Raw genomic sequence first — 23,742 nt, forward strand, 5'->3', positions numbered from 1 at the left:
TTCAGGATTCTTTGACGAATAGAATGATCCAAAGATCAGCATTTATCTGAAATAAATGTTAATTTTTTAACATTATACACTTTTTAACATTTTAACATTGTAATTTTGTAACATCATACATTTTACAAAAGCTTGAAGTCCGTATATACACACACAAACACACACACGCATATATATATATATTTTTTTTATTATTATTTATTTTTTTGGGGGAAAGAAATGATAGAAATGAATACTTTTATTTAGCAAGGATGCTTTAAATTAATCAAAAGTGATGATAAACACATTTATAATGTTACAAAATTGATTTCTATTTCAGATAAATGCTGTTCCTCTGAACCTTCTATTCATCAAAGAAACCTGAAAAATTCTACTTGGTTGTTTTCAACATAACAATATAATAATATTAATAATAATAACATTTTTTTGAGCAGCGAATCAGAAAATTAGAATGATTTCTGAAGGATCATGTGACTGGGATAATGATGCTAAAAATTCAGCTGTGAAATCACAGGAATAAATTACATTTACATTAACATTACATTCATTAAAATATATTCAAATGGAAGCCAGTTATTTTAAATAATTAAAAGATTTCAAAATTGTACTGTTTTTGCTGTATTTTGGATTAAATAAATGCAGGCTAGGTGAGCAGAAGAGACGTCTTTAAAAAAAAAAAACATTAAAAATCTTGTTCAAAAATGTTTTACTGGTAGTGTACATCCAACTACATAACACGTACAATACCACTGCTCTTATATTGTGTTGATTTTCTGTTCTTCCCAGCAGGTGGCGATAGAAAATTACTGAAAAGTCTCTCATGAGATGTAACTAGTTCGCAGATAAAATCCTGTCATCTTTTAAACCTTCATTTGTGCCGAGATTTTCTGTCTATAAACTGGAAAGGTATGTGATCCAGATTTACACAGCATACTCAAATGTACAGGTTACACATGGAGAGACATCAACGTATGCAACGCTACATACAGTTTTGTTCCTCTGCTAAATCGCTTCCACACCTTTCTTAATCTCAGAAAAGATTTATTGAGCTTTGCTAAATTATCATATACAATCTTGTCATCAAAGCAGATCTAATTATTAACTTGAAGCTCCTTCAATGCAACGAGGATTACATTAATTAACGTGACACAACAATCTGGCCCAATTTCATGGAACATTGAAGGAAGAAGCTTCGAGTTGAATTGCTTTCAGTCGACACCAGAGCAGAGGGGGAAGGAACATTAATTGAGTCAACTAGCTGTGTTGCGAGTTGAGGATGGCAGAGGAGGGCTTCATTTATTGAGTAATGGTGTCGTAAGTTTGCAGTGTTTAGAAGCTTCCAGTGACCATTGCCATTACCTTTCTCCAATCAACTTCCTGTAGATTGACAGTACATCATCACATGTCATTCTTGCACAGGCTGTGCTTTAATGTTCATAATCACTGTCAGTTTGTTATATTTGGGGATGGACAGTATATCAGTGCCATATCAATTAATGGTTAATACTGAATAGCTCATAGAGGGTCAGTTACCTGGATGCATGGACATATTGGCGATACTCGGATGTAAACAACAGCATGGATTGCACAATTACTGTACTACTGAATACATTGTTCTGCTAATTTATGCTGTCTAAACTACAGAAAAAACCTGGGGAAGTTGCTAAATCATATAGAGAAAGACTTTGTAAGCAGAAAAGGGTGCAGTATTTTGACAAACTAAAGTTAAGAGGTGGTAAAATTATGTACGAGCAGTATTAATTAGGATATTAGCCTAATATTTCACCTACCTGACCGGGAAAAATGTACAAATTATTAACAAAAACTAATGTTGTCAAGATTTTTGCCCTGGAAATCCTGGATCAGTTTGGCCAACCACAAAAGCCTTTTGTTCCTCAGACAGTTTTTTGCACTCTTCTCCTTGATTTGTTATAACTTTTGGCAATCTATAGTACTCCAATGTTTTTCTTGGTCCGACCGATTAGTACAGCCCAAAACATGACAATAATTGACCATTTCAGCAGCAATAATCAGCAAAATATGCAAGTTTCTTTTCGGTTCAGTGTCGCCAATATGGCTGATTGATGACGTGTCTTGAAAACACCACTTTGCATGTTCTCATATTTTTTATATTTACATTACATTTGCTGTAATTTAACACTAAGTTTAACACTTTAAGTTAATCTTTAAAAACACTCTGTTGTTAATAATTTAACAACAGAGCTTAATGTAATGAATATTAGTTTTTCATACTGTACATTATAATGTTGTTTTGCATATTAAATTGACTTCACTATTCATTCAATCCTTCATCCATCCATTCATTCACTCGCACAAAATAGTTTTTTTTTTAATATCTACCATTTATCGGGACAATAACATGATCATCTTACAGAATTTTAATACTGGTGCATCCATTTTTTGACAAATGTTTGACAATATATTGTCAAGTCCTACTAAATAGTGAAATCCAGCATGTATTGCAGTTAATTTATTAAATAGTGAAAAGAAAAGGAAAAAACAATAATAATTACAAAAAACTGTTTTATTAGTGTAATTTCTGTGCACATGGAAGTACCATGGTATTGTACTGCTGCAGTTTCTTGTAAGGGCTCAGTTCTATTTTAGAGTCACAGTAATCCATATCTTGCTAAAATAAAAATGGTAATACAAGTAAAATACAATAAAATCATATAATCCAAACGCATACAGCAAACAGTGAGACTTTCATACCATGAAAAAATTAAAAATTGGTTTTGTAAAAGGTTTAAAACAGATTGTAGTCTGATACTGTGAGCACAAGCTCATGTAAGAGCCGCTAATGTGATCTTTTGTTGTCTCAGCTTTCGCAACCTAATGCATGCATGTTATTCCTTTTAATTGGTTTTTGTGATTTTATACCTCATCCATATGGCACTGGAAAAAGCTTCTGTCTGAGCAACATAAATCCTCTCTGTTTTAGCACTGCTATGTACACAATGTTGATGAAGCGCTCTAAACAGATGATGGATTGCTCTTTAACAGCCAAAGCAACTTCACTGTCACTGCCACTGAAAAAAGAGATGAGGGGGGAGAGAGAGAGAGAGAGAGAGAGAGAGAGAGAGAGAGTGAGAGTATGTGCTATGAGATGCAAAGTGTGGCGGCAGCAAGAGGTGTGAAACATAAATTAGGATGGTTTTAGGCTGCACAGATGGGCCTCTGCCACTCTATATACTGCATACAAATGCTTAGAGCCTGAGGAGCACCTCCTTTATACAAACAGATTGAATGGGCCACCCGTATCAGCCAGTCCACAATGGCTGTGCCTGTACATACTGACACAGACTGTTGACAGGATAGATTTAATGAATTAGTGCTTTTTGAATCTCACAAACTCAGTTAAGTCTTTTTTAACTTCAGAATTTTCTTCTTGCCTTTTTTTGGCTTTTTACAAAGGCTTTTTGAAAACCATTCCAAAAGCTATTAAAGCCATATGTGCTAAGTTTATCAAGTAAAATTGTTCTGGCAAAGTAAATATGAATAATGACGTCTAGGAATGACAAATAAGAAGCAGGTTGATTAACTGCAGAGTTTTGATGAAGTTACTATAGATGCATTTAGAAGTACATGAAACAAGGGAATTTCGATTCATTGTTTTCAAAATGAGAACAGTTATAGGGCGTTTTATCATTCAGTGCAGGTACTGCATTCTGGGTAATAAAGTGTTGCGAAATTTTTTTTTGAGTATTTACAGGTGCATTTCAATAAATTAGGATGTTGTGGAAAAGTTCATTTATTTCAGTAATTCAACTCAAATTGTGAAACTCGTGTATTAAATAAATTCAGTGCACACAGACTGAAGTAGTTTAAGTCTTTGGTTTATTTAATTGTGATGATTTTGGCTCACATTTAACAAAAACCCACCAATTCACTATCTCAACAAATTGGAACATGGTGACATGCCAATCAGCTAATCAACTCAAAACACCTGCAAAGATTTCCTGAGCCTTCAAAATGGTCTCTCAGTTTGGTTCACTAGGCTACACAATCATGGGGAAGACTGCTGATCTGACAGTTGTCCAGAAGACAATCATTGACACCCTTCACAAGGAGGGTAAGCCACAAACATTCATTGCCAAAGAAGCTGGCTGTTCACAGAGTGCTGTATCCAAGCATGTTTACAGAAGGTTGAGTGGAAGGAAAAAGTGTGGAAGAAACAGATACACAACCAACCGAGAGAACCGCAGTCTTGAGAGGCTTGTCAAGCAAAATCGATCCAAGAATTTGGTTGAACTTCATGAGGAATGGACTGAGGCTGAGGTCAAGGCATCAAGAGCCACCACACACAGACGTATCAAGGAATTTGGCTACAGTTGTTGTATTCCTCTTGTTAAGCCACTCCTGAACCACAGACGAAGTCAGAGGCTTCTTACCTGGGCTAAGGAGAAGAAGAAATGGACTGCTGTAGTAGTCCAAAGTCCTCTTTTCAGATGAGAGCAAGTTTTGTATTTCATTTGGAAACCAAGGTCCTAGAGTCTGGAGGAAGGGTGGAGAAGCTCATAGCCCAAGTTTCTTGAAGTCCAGTGTTAAGTTTCCACAGTCTGTGATGATTTGGGGTGCAATGTCATCTGCTGGTGTTGGTCCACTGTGTTTTTTTAAACCAAAGTCACTGCACCTGTTTACCAAGAAATTTTAGAGCACTTTGTGCTTCCTTCTGCTGACCAGCTTTTTAAAGATGCTGATTTCATTTTCCAGCAGGATTTGGCACCTGCCCACACTGTCAAAAGCACCAAAAGTTGGTTAAATGACCATGGTGTTGGTGTGCTTGACTGGCCAGCAAACTCACCAGACCTGAACCCCATAGAGAATCTATGGCGTATTGTCAAGAGGAAAATGAGAAACAAGAGACCAAAAATGCAGATGAGCTGAAGGCCACTGTCAAAGAAACCTGGGCTTCCATACCACCTCAGCAGTGCCACAGACTGATCACCGCCATGCCACGCCGAATTGAGGCAGCAATTAAAGCAAAAGGAGTCCCTACCAAGTATTGAGTACATATACAGTAAATGAACATACTTTCCAGAAGGCCAACAATTCACTAAAAATGTTTTTTTATTGGTCTTATGAAGTATTCTAATTTGTTGAGATAGTGAATTAGTGGGTTTTTGTTAAATGTGAGCCAAAATCATCACAATTAAAAGAACCAAAGACTTAAACTACTTCAGTCTGTATGCACTGAATTTATTTCATACACAAGTTTCACAATTTGAGTTGAATTACTGAAATACATTTCCACGGCATTCTAATTTATTGAGATGCACCTGTATATGGAGATCATTCCTGAAATGTTTTCCTCAGAAAACATAATTTCTTAACTACTGAAAAAAGAAAGACATGAACATCTTGGATGACAACACTGTAAAAAACAATTTAACAAACTAAACTGTTTCTTTATTTAACTCAAATTTCTAAGTTTTAATTTAGTACAACTTAATATTTCAAGTTAAATAAGTAAAATAAGTCTAAAATAAATGTCTGCAGGGTAACAAATTATTTTAAGTTGACTCAACAAATTGTGTTTTTTTTTTTTTTTTTTTTTTAACAGTGAACAGGCTGAGTACATAATCTTTAAATTTTTGAACTACTAACAATTTTCTTACTACCTTTCCGGGTCTTGAACATGTCAGTTGTGTTGCTGTCTATACAGGGTCAGAAAGCTCTCGGATTTCATCAAAAATATCTTAATTTGCGTTCCAAAGATGAACAAAGGTCTTAGGGGTTTGGAATGACATGAGGGTGAGTAATTACCCATTTTTGGGTGAACTACCCCATTAAGGTACAGTCACGTTCACCAATGCTTTGCGAAATATTGTGAGCAAAATACAGTACTTTCAGTAGGAATCAGCACGATCAGGAGTTTTGAGTGAGAACAAAAAAGCTCCCCAAATCTCACACAAATTTCCCACATTGATTATCAAAAACCTGCGTGTTCACATCTGTATGAACGGTGCTACAAAAATCATTATAATAAGCTAATTTGGTGTTCAAGTAATATTTCTTATTATCATTGGAGAAACCTGTCCATAAGGCATACAAATCTTTAAACTTCAAGTCTTTTTAAAACTTTTAAAAACTTTCAAGCAAGGCTTTTTCAAGCCAACATTCAAAGTTGGCATTGAAAAGCTTTCCTTTTCGACCTAAAATTGCAGTTTGTGAATTTTAGTCCATTGTTAATCTACTTCCTTATATTCGAATGTGAAATGCAATTCTGCATCCCGCTTGCTACCTCATTTCCAATACAATTCAAGTCCACAAATTGAATTGGAACTCAAAGACATTCTAAATTCAATTGTGAATGTCGCACAACCCTTCGTCACAAGCCTCCAAATGCTTCCCAACCCAAGCTGCTTTGAAAAATATCACATTGCCCTACTTGCTTTGTTCTTGACAGTTCACTTTGACGTGAGAAGATTGGCCAAGTGGCACTTCTTCCCTATTTCCTCCCTCTCTCCAGTCGCTCTCCTCCTTGCCTGAGGCGTGTGTGTGTGGTTGTCAGCACGCGTGTCTATGTGCGGAGCTGATGGCTTCTGTCGCGCGGGGTGCCACACACGCAAAAGGGGTCCTGTCACTCACTCAGAGCGGCCATATGTGTGCCTGCGTGAGCTCAATGCCAGCGGCAGAGGCTCCCGCCAGAAGACATTAGGGGAGCAGTGGGGCGTCATTACCCAGGCACCATGATTGATTAACCGTGAATCAGGAGCACCAGGGCCCCTTGAAAGCCCCATGCCGATGGGAGGAGGGAGCCCCCTGCAGATGTGGGGGTGTAATTGCATCAAGGCTTGGCAGGAGGAAAAGTAGGCAGGGGAGACAAACACACAGATGAGTGCCCTCATTAGTGAGGGAATGAGATCAGTGTTTCTCCTGATGGAGCCGGTCTGGTATGTGGCGGGGATCATTTAAATATAGCTATTTAGATGGGTGAGCTGAATCTTGGGGGTCTCTGTACTGCAAAAACATAAAATTAAATAAGCAAATAGCAACTGATGCCTTTGAAAAGAAAAAAATACAATTCCATGTGTATCTACATTTTGGTCCAGATTCATGAGGTGTCGCAGTGAGCAGCAGAGCTGATCAGAAACTACTGAGAATAAGGACATTTTCTCTTTTTTTTTTTTACTCCTCTAACACTCTGATCCTTAGCGGTAGGGAAGCTCGGATGAGATGATGATCCCTTAATGGCCCCCTGCCCTTCCTCTCCCTCTCTGGCTCTCTCTCTTCTCCATGTCCCGGAGCCATGCAGCGCATTTGTGTGCTGTGGAGGGGTGACTAATGAAATCCAGTGAGAGGCAGCCAGCCCTGGGAATCCGACGCTAATGTTTTGTTTGGTATTAAGATGCGCAAAGGCAACTCAAACTCCCACTGACTTGGACGCGAAAACATTTGGAATGGGCTCATCAATCAAGCCCCTCCCACGCTGGAACTGTCTAATCCTGGGGTGCGTCACGCGCCGTGGCGACACGTCGTACACGGCGCGCACACACATTAGATGTCATTCACACATGTATGAATTCAAAGTTGAAAAAGTGACTTACAAACTGACATTAGCGGAAAAGTCTTTTGGGGCTTGGATTTTCCCCTCCGGAATTTTGCGCTCTCCTGAGATGCCGGGATTAGTTTCAATTAATTTAAATAGCATCATCATTTTATCAGATGATAGCATGTGGTTCTCCAGTAGACAGTAAGCTGTGTGAAGTGTGTCATATTTAGATTTTATTTCTTTGTCCTTTGTGGCAAAGCATTAGTACACCATAAGTAAGGTTTCCTAATACAGGAGCCGTGCGGGTTATCAAATTAAAAATCGGTGTAAAAACTGTGAGTTAGAAATGTACACTACCAGTCAAAAGTTTTTGAACAGTAAGATTTTTAATGTTTTTTTTTTTTTTTGTTGTTGTGCCTTTAATGGACAGGACAGTAGAGAGATGAGAGGAAAGTACTGGGCGGAGAGAGGGGAGGGGGATCGGCAAAGGACCTCAAGACAGGATTCGAACTTGGGTGCAAAATATGCAAGATACAGTATAAAATTGTGGAATATTATTTTTGAACTGAATTTTATATTTTAAATAACTGAACTGCATTTTAGGTTTATTGGTTTGGAACCATATTATTTGCCTGTAAAATCTTTACTTAATGCATTAGTCAATACTGTGCAAACTAGACTAATTAGGATTTAAAAGAAGCAATAGCAATTAATATAGCAATTAATATTGGGAAGGTTACTTTGGAAATTAAATAGATTACAGGTTACAAGTTACCCTATTTAAAATGTAATAAGTAGTGTAACTATTTCAGTTACTTTATTGAAGTAATGTAACTGATTACAGTGATTACTTTTTGATTACTTTTATTTTTTTCTACATTTTGCACTGTACAGTATTACTCAACACTGATTACTGTCAGGCTTTCAAAATCCTTCATCACTTAAATTAAGACAATAAAGATTACATTTTTAAACACAGCCACCACAAATCAGACTTCAGCACCTCTTTTTACTTTGAGATCATTCTGAGGTTAAATACAGATTTAAAATTAAATCATAAGAAATAATTTAATAGCTATGATACTGTTTTTGAAATCAAATCCTTGCATAGCTATAAAAGGAAACTGGCATCTAACAATGTCTTGGAAAAAGTCAACAGTTAATTTAAAAAATAAGGCATATACACAAATCCAAATAGGAAATAAAACCGTTATCAAATAAGTATGTGTGCTATTCTGTGTTCTAAACCATTGAAACATTGGTGTCTCGTATTTTAGAGCAGTCAGTGCAATGTTGGAAAGAAATAAATCAAATCTGTATGTGTGTGTGTGTGTGTGTGTAAAAATATTCTTATGTAACCCCCCTTTGTAATCATTAACATTTTCATACGCTGTAAAAAAAAAAAAAAATGTGGCTTCAACTTAAAATAATTTGTTACCTGGCTGCCTTAAAAAAAGTTTAGTCAACACAAATATCTAAATTGTCACTTAGTACAACCTAACATTTCAAGTTGACTAAACTTATTTGAGTTGACTAAACTTAAAATTTTATGACAGCCAGGTAACAAATTATTTGAAAGTTATTATTTACTCACCCCCTGTCATCCAAGATGTTCATGTCTTTCTTTCTTCAGATGTAAAGAAATTGTTTTTTGAAGAAAACATTTCAGCATTTTTTCCATATAGTAGACTTCTATGGTGCCCAGATTTTGAACTTCCAAAATGCAGTTTAAATGCGCCTTCAAATGATCCCAAATGCGGTTGTAAACTGATTCCAGCTGAGAAAGAAGTGTCTTATCTAGCAAAACGATCGGTTATTTTCATAAAAATAATTCAATTTATATACTTTTTAACGTCAAACGCTCATCCTGTCTTACTCTGCCTGGGCTGCCAAAAAACTCCCATCTCATGTTCTCCCTCAACTTCAAAATCACCCTATATTGCTGTTTTTTTTAGCTTTTTTTGTTAAGAGTGTTTGATCTTCTTTGCATGTTTACTTTGCAAAGACTGGGTCGGTACTTTTGCAGTGATGTAGGATGACTTTGAAATGACTTTTGAAGTTGAGGGAGAAAATACGATTGGAGTTTTTCAACATACCCTAACTGTCTTGAGTCAGAATACACAGAGTTCAGGCAGAGAAAGACAAGACGCGCATTTGAGATTAAAAAGTATTTAAATTGCATTTTTTTTAATGAAAACAACCAATCGTTTTGCTAGATAAGACCCTTCTTCCTTGGCTGGGATCGTTTACAACCACATTTGTGATTTTTTGAAGCCGCATTTAAACTGCATTTTGGAAGTTCAAAATCAGAGCACCATATCAGTGAGAAAAATGCTGAAATTTTTTCCTCAAAAAACATAATTTCTTTACGACTGAAGAAAGAAAGACATGAACATCTTGGATGACAGGGGGGTGAGTACATTATATGTGAATCTTTGTTTTGAAAGTGGACTTAAGTGGAATTAAAAGTAACTGTAATCTGTTTCAGTTAACTGTATTTTGTAATTAAGTTACATAACTTCATCACATGTTACTCCCCAACACTGGCAAATAATATAGAAAAAGAGACACATTTTTACATATTTGTTGACAACTGCATTTGGAACTGCTAATATTGTACTATATTTATTAGTATATTGCATACAGGGTTGTTTATAAAGTATGATACACTAAATTCTACACTATGTACTGTATTAGTATTCTATGTTGTATAAAAAGGGTCATTCTTTTCTGCTTGTATTTGTGAAGGCATTAATGTTTCTGGAATTCCACAAAGCAATCAGTCTCTCAACGGTTAGTGAGCGAGCGCTGGTGCTTCCCTTGAAGCTCCGTCAGCTGAGATTAGGGCCCGTGATGACAAAGATTTAGGTAGACTGGAGCACACACTGTCACACCTCTCTGTGGTGGGCTTTAATCAGAAGAGTACACATCACTAATGCCATACATTGATTGATGAGTGAACGTTCTCTGTGGGCTTTTCCTCCTGATTGTGACTCGTAATACAAAACTGACTTTGTTTTTCACAATCTAGTCCCGTTTCTTTCACAATATGGTGTAACGAGGACATGATTACAACGAAATTCCAGTTCACATTTTTGAAGGAAAGTGGTAGTGGACTTCGTTGGGAGTTTTGTTTGTCTTGCTTAAGACCATATCTGAACATCTGAACAGGCCTAAGTGGAGCATGACTCCGTCTCTGTGTTGTTCTTGAAACAGCCTGTGCTGGATTGTAGGTTTGTAGGTCATGGCTGACGTTAGTCATACTGTATGTTTATGAAAGTTCATTGTAAATCAGTGGATTGTTTTTTCATACCACATCTTCATCATCCCTAACAGCCTTTTATAGATTTTTTTATTTTTAATAAATCTATGTGATTTATTATTGCCCGATAAATTTAATAGAAAAACAAAAGAAGACGCTTAATGGACCTTGATGACAGATACGACTTTAAGGTTGCATGATTTTAACCACCAGGAGGCAGCGGCAGGCAACCACTGGAGTGGATTGAGACACACTCAGCTTTTGGTGTAAATTAACCGGTTCTAAACACACCTGGAAAATGATCTGTTCTGGGTTGTTTCTCTTTAGCATGCCCGTTTTATGGCAGGAGAAAATTGATATGTCTGCGAGCCAAGAATACTCAATTGCAAACAGCACACAAAAGCATATCAAGACCTTTACAAAATTAGTATTAGTATTAAACTATTTTAGAAATTACATTTTTACTTTTTTAATACACATTTAAGTCATCTTTGATGTTCGTAATTGAGATATTATTATTGGTTATTATGATTATGCTGATGTCAGTGGTGTGCAGTGGTGTTCTGAAATGAGGCGGCCTCAAGTCCTTAAAGTTTTTTTTTTTTTTAATTGTTATTTTTTTAATCAAATGTATAGTAAATTCATGTCCCAGGCACATTTTCTTGGTTAAACAAACATTATTCACACTATACGAAAAAGAAAATGCATATATCTCATCAAGTAAATGTTTTTAATAATTTTACTTTTTTTAAATAACAAATGAAACAATATATTTTATTTGTGAACTTATGTTCAGCTGTTATATTTCAGCTGTTAATATTTTCTTTTGAGATATGCTATGCACACTAAGTGCACATAGTTATAGATTCTATTTACACTGTTAAAATAGCAGGATTACTACTTACTGCAAATAGTGGCAATTATCTGCTCCTAAGTACTGTAGTACATTATAAAACAGTATGCAATAATAACATATTTAGTGTAAATTATAATTTTAATTCAAATTATTAAATGGATGCCACCTTATTGGGACAATAAAGCCATACCTACACCTACCCTAACCCTACCCGATACTTCAGTTTCAACTTTTTGATTATTTCCTTTATTTTTATTTAAAATAAATGCCTTTCCGATGTGATACAAGATTTGAAATATGAGGGAAAAAAGTGTCAAAGCGCAAGTTTGAACATTTGGTCAGTTACGCTAAAAATGACTACGGCACACGCTTTACTATCAAAGCCATTGGAGCAGTTGTTTGACAGTGTCTTTTGTAGTGTTGACTAGCCCAATCACACACTGATGGGTGGAGTTAGTGTAAATAGCCTCTGCCAACAAGGAAAGCTATTTGCACTTCATGTACATAGACACTCTTTTTAAATTAGTCTTCCCATTAACACCAATATATTGTTAATTCAGACGGATTCCGGAACGCGCACAAACACAAGAGGCAGGATTTATTGCATGAACCAGTCACAGCCAAACATAATCGGTCATATCCAATCATATCAGACAGAGGCATTGCCTCCTCTCATGTGACTTTCCCCCATTCATTCTCAATTACCCCCCACTAAATGCACTGCATGCTTTAGGGGGTCTGTTAAAACTCAGTGGGCTTAGGGGAGGCAGGGTACATACTCAGAGAACTTTCATCATGTTATCCTGCTGATTTGCTGCTCACTTTCTTATTATCGAATATATTTTTGTGTGAACTAATCTTTTTTAACTGATTATTAGATTTGCTGCATTTATTGAAAAATAAAATGTTTTGTAGAATTATAAATGTCTGTACTATCACTTTTGATCAATAGAATGCAACTTTACTGAATAACAGCAAATTTAAGTAAATAAAAAATGTCTTACTGAACCAATTTTTTTGTCCAATCCAACTTGTCCAATCATGTGTGAATGGTGTTTTTTTTTACAATGACACATTGTATCAGTAGATGTAAATTTCATGTGAAAGTAAATATGTGACCCAGGACCACAATAAAAGGGTCAATTCATACATCTGAGAGCTAAACAAATAAGCTTTCCATTAATGTATGGTTTGTTAGGATGGGATAATATTTGGCCAAGATACAACTATTTGAAAATCTGGAATCTGAGGGTGCAAAACAATCAAGTTACTGAGAAAATCGCATTTAAAGTTGTCCAAACTAAGTTCTTAGCAATGCATATTACTAATCAAAAATTAAGTTTTGATATATTTAGGGTAGGTTGATGGAACATGATTTTTGTTTAATATCCTAATGATTTTTGGCATAAAAGAAAAATTGATAATTTTGACCCATACAATGTATTGTTGGCTATTGTTACAAATATAGCCGTGCTACTTAAGATTGGTTTTGTGGTCCAGGGTCACATATGTACGTATGTATGTATACTACTCTTCCTGCATCAGAATTTAACACATTTTATGTGCTGTTCTGATAATCTCTGTGTTTCACTCTAACCTACTCAAGGGTCCTTTTTATATGGACAAGTCTCATTTAAGTCTGAGGCGTCTGATTTCTCATTTTTACTGCCTTCAGACTGTCCAGGGAGAGTGAGAGCCTCACTGGTGAAAACAGAATAATGAAAAGGTGGGATTTTGGCCATTTGACTTCAGTGGCAGCCTTTAAGATACTGCACCAAAGAAATGTCAGCCCAGATCTTATCAGCGCGGTGATAAGAGGACAGCGCCCCCTAGGTGGCACTTTTTACTGAAGGTCAGAACGGGGTCAGGGTGGCAAGGCAAAGGGAGATCCAGGTCCAGGACTGGCCACCCACTGTGCAATATCCAGTTTCCGTCGAGGGATGGGAATAAAGGAGACACAGAAGGGAGAGAAGGACTCAAGAGTGTGAGGGGGAGAGCAGACGAATCTGAAATCATGGAGCATCTCTGTCCTGTATCCATCCACGGTGCTCTATCTCTCTCTCTCTCTCTCCCACGCTGATTATTTCCTGGTCTGAAGCCCCTGTGGTTTTCCAAATGATTTTAAAATGGATTTCATTTCCTGTTAGGGGGAAGGGGGGTAGCGATAGTAGTAGGACAAACCCGAACGCTAGTTGTGTGGGAGAGAGATGAGGAAGGGAGATGGAGAGGAGAGGATGTGAGAGAAATAAAGAGAGACGGGGCTTCTTTTTCCTGGATATGAGGTTTTGAGTTTTGCCCTCAGGCCTCAACACCACGCAGCATTCGGTTACAATGCTCATTTCCTCTCACAGACCCTGGAAGACTTCTCTTCTTTGGCACCGTTCTTATTTCTTCATTGCACTTGCCTTTTTTGAAGAAACAAGAATTGCCAGGTTCAATATTCCTCTGCTTGTAAAATCACTTCACATAGTTCACCCAAAAAAGATAAGCCTGTCATCATTTATTCACCCTCATGTCATTCCAAACCTGTATTTCTGATTTCTTTTTTTGCATAAAAAGAGAATATTTTGTGTGAAAAATCTGTGTGCGTGTTTTTTGTCATCCATATAATAAAGTCAGTGAGGTCCAAAGTTGTTCATTCTTCAAAATGTCTTCATTTGTGTTCTGCAGAAGAAGTGAAATGACACATCTGAATAATTAATGACCGTATTTTGGTAAATTATCCGTTCTAAGCAAGAACCCAGAATGACGATTCTTTTCACCAATGTGACCCTGGACCACAAAACCAGTCATAAAGGTCATTTTTTTTTAATTCAGATTTATACATCATCTGAAAGCTGAATAAATAAGCTATATTGTTAGGATATGACAATATTTGGCCGTGTTACAACTATTTGAAAATCTGAAAAAAAATCGCCTTTAAAGTTGTCCAAATGAAGTTCTTAGCAATGCATATTACTAATCAAAAATTAAGTTTTTATATATTTACAGGAGGAAGTTTACAAAATATCTTCATGATCTTAATATCCTTTTTACCCACACAATGTATTGTTGGCTATTGCTACAAATATACCCGTGCTACTTAGGACTAGTTTTGTGGTCCAGGGTCACATCTGTATTTTGTGAATCACCATTAAGATAAAGAAACAAAAAGCAATGCATGCACTCTTTCCCATTTCCCTCTCAATGTATTGCTTTCATTTCTTTCTCCCACAAGGCCCGGGGAATCGGCATGACATAAGCGCCTTCCTCTCGAGGCGGAGGTCGGAAGACAGAAGGAGAGGAGGAAGGAGGAAGAGAGAGAGACGGGGCTCGATAAGCGCCGCTATCAGAACGCACCCAAACACAGCGTCCGGCTGTTCTCCCTTGTGCAGGCGGAGGAAAACAGATACCCTTAGCAGGTTTGGGCACTTTTCCATGCTGTCTCTTCCCTCTTTTGTCACCCATTTCAATAGGTAGGACTCAAAGAGGATGTCTGTTAGGATGTTCGTGACAAAGAGTAAATACGGCAATTGTCTTCTGCACAAGAGGCTTTATCGTGTGTGAAACTCTCCAAAGTAAGCTAAGGGAATAAAACCTTGCTCAGTGTATGTTGCTGGCTGTTTTAGACACGTTGAAATGATTAAAGAAAGCAAGTAAAGAAGGAAGGAGAATGAAGAGCGAGCATGTGAGCAAATACTGGTGTCATCACCTACTTCACTCACATCTTTCTTCAGCTTCAAATCCTATATCCGCTCATCCTGTATCCCCCACTGAGCCATCACTTTCTCTCTCCTAATGAGTAGAGACTCTCTCTTAACCTGTGCCACCATCTACTAACGTCTTACAGCTAATTACCATCGGTTTGTCACAGCTTATGCAGATGAAGCTCACTCATTCCCCTCAGGTTCAATATAGCACCTCTCACAAACTAGTGTGAAACCAGGCAATGAACCTGTGTTTGATTAGATCTTTGATTCATTTTTTCCAAAAGTTTGTGTACTTGTTTACCAGTTTTAAAAAGTCATTTCCACCAGAGAAGAGATGCGAAACAGAAATGGCAAAAATGACAGAATTATTTTGTGACGCATGTATGTACAAATTAAAGAGTGTTACAATTTTTAAGTGTAAAACAAAAAAGTGTTGATGAAAATTGCCTTCATTTTCATCCAATTGCACATCATTTCAAACTTGATATAGAAGAAATTAAATAAATAAATACAATCAGTCAGACTTTTTTATGTGTCAGACTGTTTTGGTTAGCATTGACAGATAAATAGAAAGCCATACAGATTTGGAAAGACATGAGGGTGAGTAAATAATGACAGAGTTTTAATTTTTGGGTGAACTGTCCCTTTAAGAACAATTAAGAAAGTGCCCGTGGTTGAAGAAATACAAAATAAACACTGTTAAACACAGTATGCTTAGAAGCCGTACTCCACATGACGAACGCTGGCATTAATTATTGTTTCAGATTTGACAGTGGGACTCTGGCTGTGTGTTAGTCAACCTGGGAAATTTCCCTTCTGCGATGGCCAAAATCTTGATTTGAAACAGAATGTACAGTATCTAACCCCCATAGCTTTAACACAGGAAGTAAGGCCACCCTAAAAGTGCCTCTCAAACAATAGCCAGGAGGGCCGTGCACTGGCCAGATATTTTTATATGTGAAATTAGGACGTCTGTTGATGAAAGGAAACCCAATTGGCCATCATACAGAAGTGTAGAGAACCCTTAAAAGGGACAGGGAGAGAGCTCATGTGTGACCTTGACCACCAGCATAAACAGTGGCATCCTGTGAAACCGGATTGCGTTCACAAACCGGATTGCATCAGTGGTCAGCAGGTAACCAACGGGAGGTTCTTAGGTTCAGCTTTGTTTATGAAAAAATTAAAGGAAAGCAACACCTTTGCTCTCTTGTGATCTATGCCTTATGTCCACTCCTTATCAACAGAGATAATGAACAAGCGTGTGTGAGTGAGAGGAACACACGCTGTTTGTCGTTAATTAAAGGAATAGTCCGCGTTCAGTCAACAGCACTAATTTCCACTAGGCCATCCTTTTCCTTTTATAGAAAGTCAAAATATGGGTTACAATGGAAGTCAGTGGAGCCAGTCTGTAAATGTTAAACTGCTCAATGTTTCAGTAGTACAACCACAAGATGTAAATTATAGCATTACAACTTACTAATCTTTTCTGTTTAAATGTTTGTCCAATTTTAAATCTCTCTGAGATGACAATGTAGAAAAGCCACAAACTTAGGGTTGCGACAATAAATCGCTGCATCGCGATTCGTGGATCGATTCTGAGATTTTCCGAATGCATCTCAATTCTCTCTGCAATTGATTCTGAGATTAGTTTTTAACAGCAGATGGTGCTCTAATCTAGTTTTAGTAATTTCATTCATTTCAGCAGAATATAATTAAAATGTTACAGTTCAATAGCTAAATTCCACAGCACATCTACTTAGGTGATTTTTTCGGATAAGACTGTTAATGCAGTAAAACTATAATGCAGCCAAGGCCAAATTATGAGAAACAGAAACGATTAATTCAATTTTTTCAGGTTATGCAGTCTGTTAGTTTCCCTCACCTCCCGATCTGTATCATTCATTCTTTTGTCACATCACATCGCCATAAACTGAAGCTATGCAGTCTGTACCAGAAACAGAATTGATTAGTTTATCTCTCAAAGCTTCGGTTTTGAGTCATTTGTTCATCCAGCCCCATAGACTATAACGCTATGTAGTCCCTTGAAACAGAATAGATTGGTTAATCTCTGGAGTTTTCGGGTTTGAGTTGTTCTTTTGTCATGTGCCTGCTTCCTGGCTCAGTATAAAACAAACACAAACATTACATGTTATTAACTGTATGCTGTTATTATATGTAGGTATCTTTGCTTTATCAAAGTGATTTTTTCCTCATCATACAGATAAAGATTTAAGCCTCTTTTTTTTTTTCTTCTTTTTTTTTTTACCACATACAATGTTAACAATGTTCTGTCATCATAACAGAAATTCACAAACGTATAAACTGTGAAAAATTAAAAAGCTACAATTTGACATCATTTTTCTTTGATAGAACAGTGGAGATGAGACAGGAAGTGAGTGGGAGAGAGAGAGAGGAGGGTGGGATTGGGAAAGGTCCACAAGGCTGGATTCGAACTCGGGACACCCGAGGCACAACTGCACCATATGTCGGCTGTCCACAAGGCTATTGGCGTTATATAACTCACTTCTGTATCCAATACTGCTGTCACCCCAGATAGCACACATACATCTCAAAAATGTCTGTTAGTGATCGCTTGATCTGGAAAGCATCTGCTGTGTACAAACATCTGACAGACGTCTGTATGATATCAGTTTTAGATCCATTCTAAATCATAAACATCTTAAAGACATCTAATAGACGTCTATTTGACATCTGATCAGAAACGTCCTACAAACGTATTGCGGATGAGCAAACACCCTAAAAAATACGTCTTGCAGATGTAAATGCAGACATCAGATGTACGTGCGCTATCAGAGACGTCACGTGACTAAAGAACGAACGATTTAGACCTAAAGACTCGAGAGGTGAACTAATCAATTCTCCTTCTCCAACTTTATGAATGATTGTTTTAGGTTCAAGTGGTGTGTGTGAAGCAGAGTATGGCTGTTTCCAAAGCATGCAGTGCCATCTGCAGTTAATTCAATTCAAATTCAATTCAAATTTATTTGTATAGCGCTTTTCACGATACATATCGTTGCAAAGCAACTTTACACCAAATTCATGTTTTTACAGTATTTGTAGTAGCAGCTTACTAGTGGTGACTAAGTCAAGTTGATGTACATATGGCAGAGATGTATGGTAAAGATCAATTAATGACGTAATCAAACAGACAAAGAACACTAAATTAGTAGCAGAATTCGGTAGTGCTGTATGTTGTTTCAGGGTTGGCATCATCTGAAGTCCTCTAAGGGGTTGGCATCATCTCTTCTTAAGTATTCTGGATCCAGACTGGAGCTTGTGAATTCCTAGTTACCACAGGATGTTAAAAAACTGATCAATTCAGGGAGAATTGCAATGCATTCGGAAAATCTCAGAATCAATGCAGAATCATTTCTCGATTGCGATGCACTGATTTATTTTCCCAGCCCCACCTAAATTGACTGTAAAAATTATTATTGAAACAACTTCAAAGCTCAAATATGACCACAAGTCATAAATCATATTTTTCAGAATTCAGATTTATACATAATCTGAAAGCTGAATAAATAAGCTTTCCATTGATGTATGGCATGATGTATTGTTAGGATAGGACAATATTTGGCAGAGATACACCTATTGAAAATCTGGAATCTGAGGGTGCAAAAAAACAAAATACTGAGAAAAGTTGTTCAAATTAAGTTCTTTGCAATGCATATTACAAATCAGAAATTAAGTTTTGATTTATTTACGGTAGGAAATTTGCACAATATCTTCATGGAATATGATCTTTACTTAATATCCTAATTATTTTGGCATGAAAGAAAATTTGACCCACACAATGTATTTTTGGCTATTGCCACAAATATACCCGTGTTACTTATGACTGGTTTTGTGGTCCAGAATCACAAATATTACACATAAGAATAAATGGAAGTGGTTTTATAACATTATAAGCTTCACATTTCTGCTTTTAAATCGTCCAAAAGTGCATCATTGTAACCTTTGTCATTTTTTACAAAGGGATGAGCTAAATGATTTTTTTTCTGAGTTAATCAACATTATGCCACATATGGCCTTAATTGATCTTAATTTATATATAATCCGGTATATTACTGTAAGTGCAAAGTGTAAATGACAAACCCCAGTAATGGATCTCCTGTAGGTGCTTGTTCCTTCGGTTTCCTCAAGGTGGAGCAGAGCGAAGCGAAGGAGAGACTTGCAAATGCACAAAGAATTCAGTCAGTTAGTAGGATTTCTGGGATGGATGAAGCCTGTTTTGGGGGGGTGGGGTGGGTGTGAGTGGAGGGAGGGATGGGGTTGGCCTTGGCTGCGCTCGGCGGGGTTTGATCAGCCTGGCTCAGGGCTAATCACACTCGCGTTGATTAACAAGCTGCGCAAACACACAGGGCATGATTGAGCTGCCCGGGTAAAGAAAATAACCGGCAATCTACGAGAAGCCCAGGACACACATGCCTTTCACTCGTCTCTCCTCAACCCCAAACAGCCTCATACATACACGCACACATCAGAAACGGCTCTCTCTTCTTTCTTTACTTCCCCTGGTCAGAAATCTTTCTGTCCTTCCCAATCATTTTTCTCCCCTACTGTTTTGTTTTGCTTAAATGTGCAGTGCACAAAGCGCTGAGGTAATCACATATTCTCCGTAGTCTATCATATGGCTATTCATAGTGGTGCTCCCTCTTGACGACTTCTCAGCATTGCTGACAATATCTTGGCTTGTCTAAAGCTCACCGATCACTTTGGGGCAGCGCTTTGTGGACGTACAACACGTGCACTAGATTTCAACGTAAGCATAGTGTTTAGGTACGTGTGGGGGGTTAAAAAAAGAGGGCACACCTCCGCCTCCTCACTCTCCTTCACACACACACACACACACACACACTTACCCTCCTGCTTTTGCAAGCTGCAAATGAAACCAGATGGACTCATTTATTGCCAATTAGTTCCAACGCTGTAAGTGAAGCCTCACCTATACAATTTAAACTTTTTTATTGAAACCTCCCAGCACCTCTAACACTGCATCTCAATAAGAGGGCCTAACATCTTTATAACCTCCACCTCCCACCAGTGCCGGGAAAGAAAGAGAAAGGCTGGAATCTTTGAGGTTTCTTTCCAGGAAGATTTAAAGGTATACAGATATGTATTCCTACCGTTCAGTAGTTTAGGTTGGCAAGAATAAGCAAGAGTCTCTCTTGCTTACAAGACTGCATTTGTTTGATTAAAAACTAATACATTGTGAAATATTATTTCCATCTAACATGACTGTTTTCTATTTTAAAATGTCATTAATTTCTGTGGTGGCAAAGCTGATTTTTCAGCAGCCATTACTCAGTCTTAACCATCACATGATTCTTCATAAACCATTCTAATATGCTGATTTGCTAAATTTTTGTGGAGACTGAAACGTTTTTTTCAGGATTCTAATTTAAAATTCAAAAGAACATAATTCATTTGAAATAGAAGTATTTTGTAACAATGTAAAATAAAAATAAATGAATCTCAAATTAATATTTGAGATTCATTCTGGTTTATTATCCCTCAGGTATCTTTATTTGTTCAGTGTTTATTACATTCCTAAAAAGTTTGTTTTATTTGGATTTATATATACACATTAGGAATAGTTTGTGTAAATGATGTGGTTCTGAAACGTGTAGAAAAAGTATGGGACAGCACTGAAGACTCAAAAGGTCTTTACACAACTTTACACCCACATTAGTGAGCCAACAGGAAACGGCTAAAGAGGGGCGAACACGTGTCATTAATCCATGGAGCCACACATTTGGAGGTCCCAAGAGGAGGATTTTCCATTAACATGTCTTTTTTAGTCATTCAGGCCAGATGTACACTGTGAACTCTATACCAGTCTCAGACAATAATGCTTTCTTTTCATTCTTGTGGTCTACTCTTACCCAGTTAATTTGTTAACTGTAATGACGTTAAGGTTGAAGAGTAGACTGTTAGGCTTTCTTTAATCTAAAGGCCATCTGTAAGCATTCATGCAGCTCTCACAGTAGAACTTGGTAGAACCAATGCCAATGAAAATGCAGAAATTTACACTAGTGATTTGTGTAGTGATTTGTGTTTGGTCATATTTGACACATATTTACTCTCAGACACATAAACACTTGCTTGTCTTCCGCTGCAGTGGTCTTGCTTCGTCTACCATATGATTTCCTGTGGATCTCACCAGTAGCTTTATTGCTTTTAAGTGGGTACCGAACAATTTGATATCTAATGTATTGAATAGGCAACCAATCGCTTTCTTTTAATTGTCAAATTCATGGCAGCTGGGTTTACAGTCTTTGAGACAACACAGGCTCATTGGAAATATGTGCCTCTATATACAGTTTTATGCAAAAGTTTGGGAACCCTTTGTAGAATCTGAAAAATGTGAATAATTTTAACAAAATAAGAGAGATCATACAAGCTGCATGTGTTTTTTTTTTTTTTATACTGACATGAGTAAGACAATTTACATAAAAGATGTCTACAAGACCAAAAAATAGCTGAAATTATTAATATAACCCTTCAAAGGTTTGGGAACCTTTGGCTCTTAATACTGTGTGGTTACCTGGATGATCTACAACTGTTTTTTTGTTTTGTGATGGCTGTTCATGAGTTCCTTGTTTGATTCCAGAAGGAAACAAAATGCATTAAAAGCCGGGGATGAAAACTTTTTTGAAATTTGAAGATCAAGGTAAATTGTACTTAATTTGTCTTCTGGGAAACATGCAAGTATCTTCTGTTGCTTCCGAAGGGCAGTACTAAATGGAAAAAATATATATATTTCAACAAAATAAGACAAATTTGGACATCTTCATCCTGTTCAAAAGTTTTCACCCCCTGGCTCTTAATGCATACTGTTTCCTTCTGGAGCATCACTGAATGTTTGAACCTTTTTTAACAGTTGTGTTTGAGTCCCTTGATTGTCCTCAGTGTGAAAACATGGATTTCAAAACCATACAGTCAATGGTTCAAATATGCAAAAGATGCTGGCAAAATGAAGAATCTGCAAGACCTGGAGGATTTTTCTGAAGAACAGTGCTCATTTTAACTGGGTACAACAAACACACGTTATTAAGAACCAATAGGGTTCACAAACTTTTGAAGGGGGTTAAAATTTCAGCTATTTTTTAGTCTTGTGGACTATTTGTAAACATCTTAATGTAAAATATCTTACTCAGGACATTACTAAATAAAAAAATAACATGCATTTTGTATGATCTCTCTTATTTTGTTAAAATTATTCACATTTTTACACAGATTCTGCAAGGGGTTCCCAAACTTTTGCATAAAACTGTACATTTCTGCAAAACTGAAAAAAAATGTACCTACTGTATATGTATGAATCACTGCAGTTTCCAGTTAAAATAAACACTAGAGGTAGTAAGTCCGGCAGCTTTTATTCTTTTTCACACAAAGTATGATTTACAACTACACAGTTTTGATTATTAAGGCCTTATTTTCACACAGTTACTTGCAGAATATTATGTTATGACTTAATATTCTGCAAGTAATTGAATTGAAAAACAATTTTAAATCCTGAGCAATTTAAAAAAAACTTTCAAATGTTTTTTTTAATCACATATACAGCTTCATATGTATGAGTTTTCTAATTCAGTAGTTTTGCTCAGTAGCTCATGTGATGCATTTCCGTGATGAACAGTCAATATACGTACCTCAAGCAGCGTAATAGAGCGCAAAAATACATGCCTGTACCAAAGTAATAAAAACGTGCCAATTTCACCTATTGAACGCATTTTAACGCCACTCTCTGAACATTTCACTTTGAAACTGACGTGAAACATGCAGTAAGATGTGTAATTAAGGTTTTGCAGAAATATATACATAGGCATTTATTTTTATGAGCCTGGATTGCTTTGAGACTCAAACTTTTAAGTTCCACACAATTAAATGGCAAAGCAATGAAGTCTGAAATTTTGCACATGTGAATACAGCCCCTTGCGTGTTTGCTTATTAAATATTTGGGCTTGATTGATTATGCATTCAGCTAACAATAAACTGTAATATTGTCAGCTCTGCTTAACAGATTTAATGATGCTGTAGTCGATTTCCCCACAAAATCAGCATGAAAAATGTGGAATAAACATCCACTGATTAACCTGGGCCACATCTTCGCTCTTTAGGTTTCAGTTTTGTGGAACGCTGGTTTCAGTAAGTAGGGATGACCTCTGCACAATATATTTAATGTTCCACATACAATGCAATTAGGTATATCTCTGAAACCTCATATCATATCAGACACACATGCCACATGACCTTAATTAAGATGCCACGTAACTTTGACTTACTGTCCCTTTATCAAATAATATACTTATAACATTTTGTCTCCGTTCTGAATGTGTTGATAGACATGAACCATTACCCTAACGTTCCATGTGACTTCTCGCTTGTTTTA

General features: G+C 36.8%; 1 long non-coding RNA gene across 2 annotated transcripts in view; it reads left to right on the forward strand.

Annotated features, from left to right (window-relative positions):
* Positions 1-795: 795 nt before the first annotated feature.
* LOC127165406 (uncharacterized) overlaps positions 796-23,742 on the forward strand; it is a 60,109-nt gene continuing 37,162 nt past the window's right edge. For both annotated transcript variants that reach the window (XR_007827786.1, XR_007827787.1), the window contains exons 1-2: positions 796-906; positions 14,852-15,035. This is a non-coding gene — a long non-coding RNA (uncharacterized LOC127165406). The remainder of the gene's footprint in view (positions 907-14,851; positions 15,036-23,742) is intronic.

This window comes from Labeo rohita, chromosome 5, assembly GCF_022985175.1.
Source record: "Labeo rohita strain BAU-BD-2019 chromosome 5, IGBB_LRoh.1.0, whole genome shotgun sequence".
NCBI lineage: Eukaryota > Metazoa > Chordata > Actinopteri > Cypriniformes > Cyprinidae > Labeo > Labeo rohita.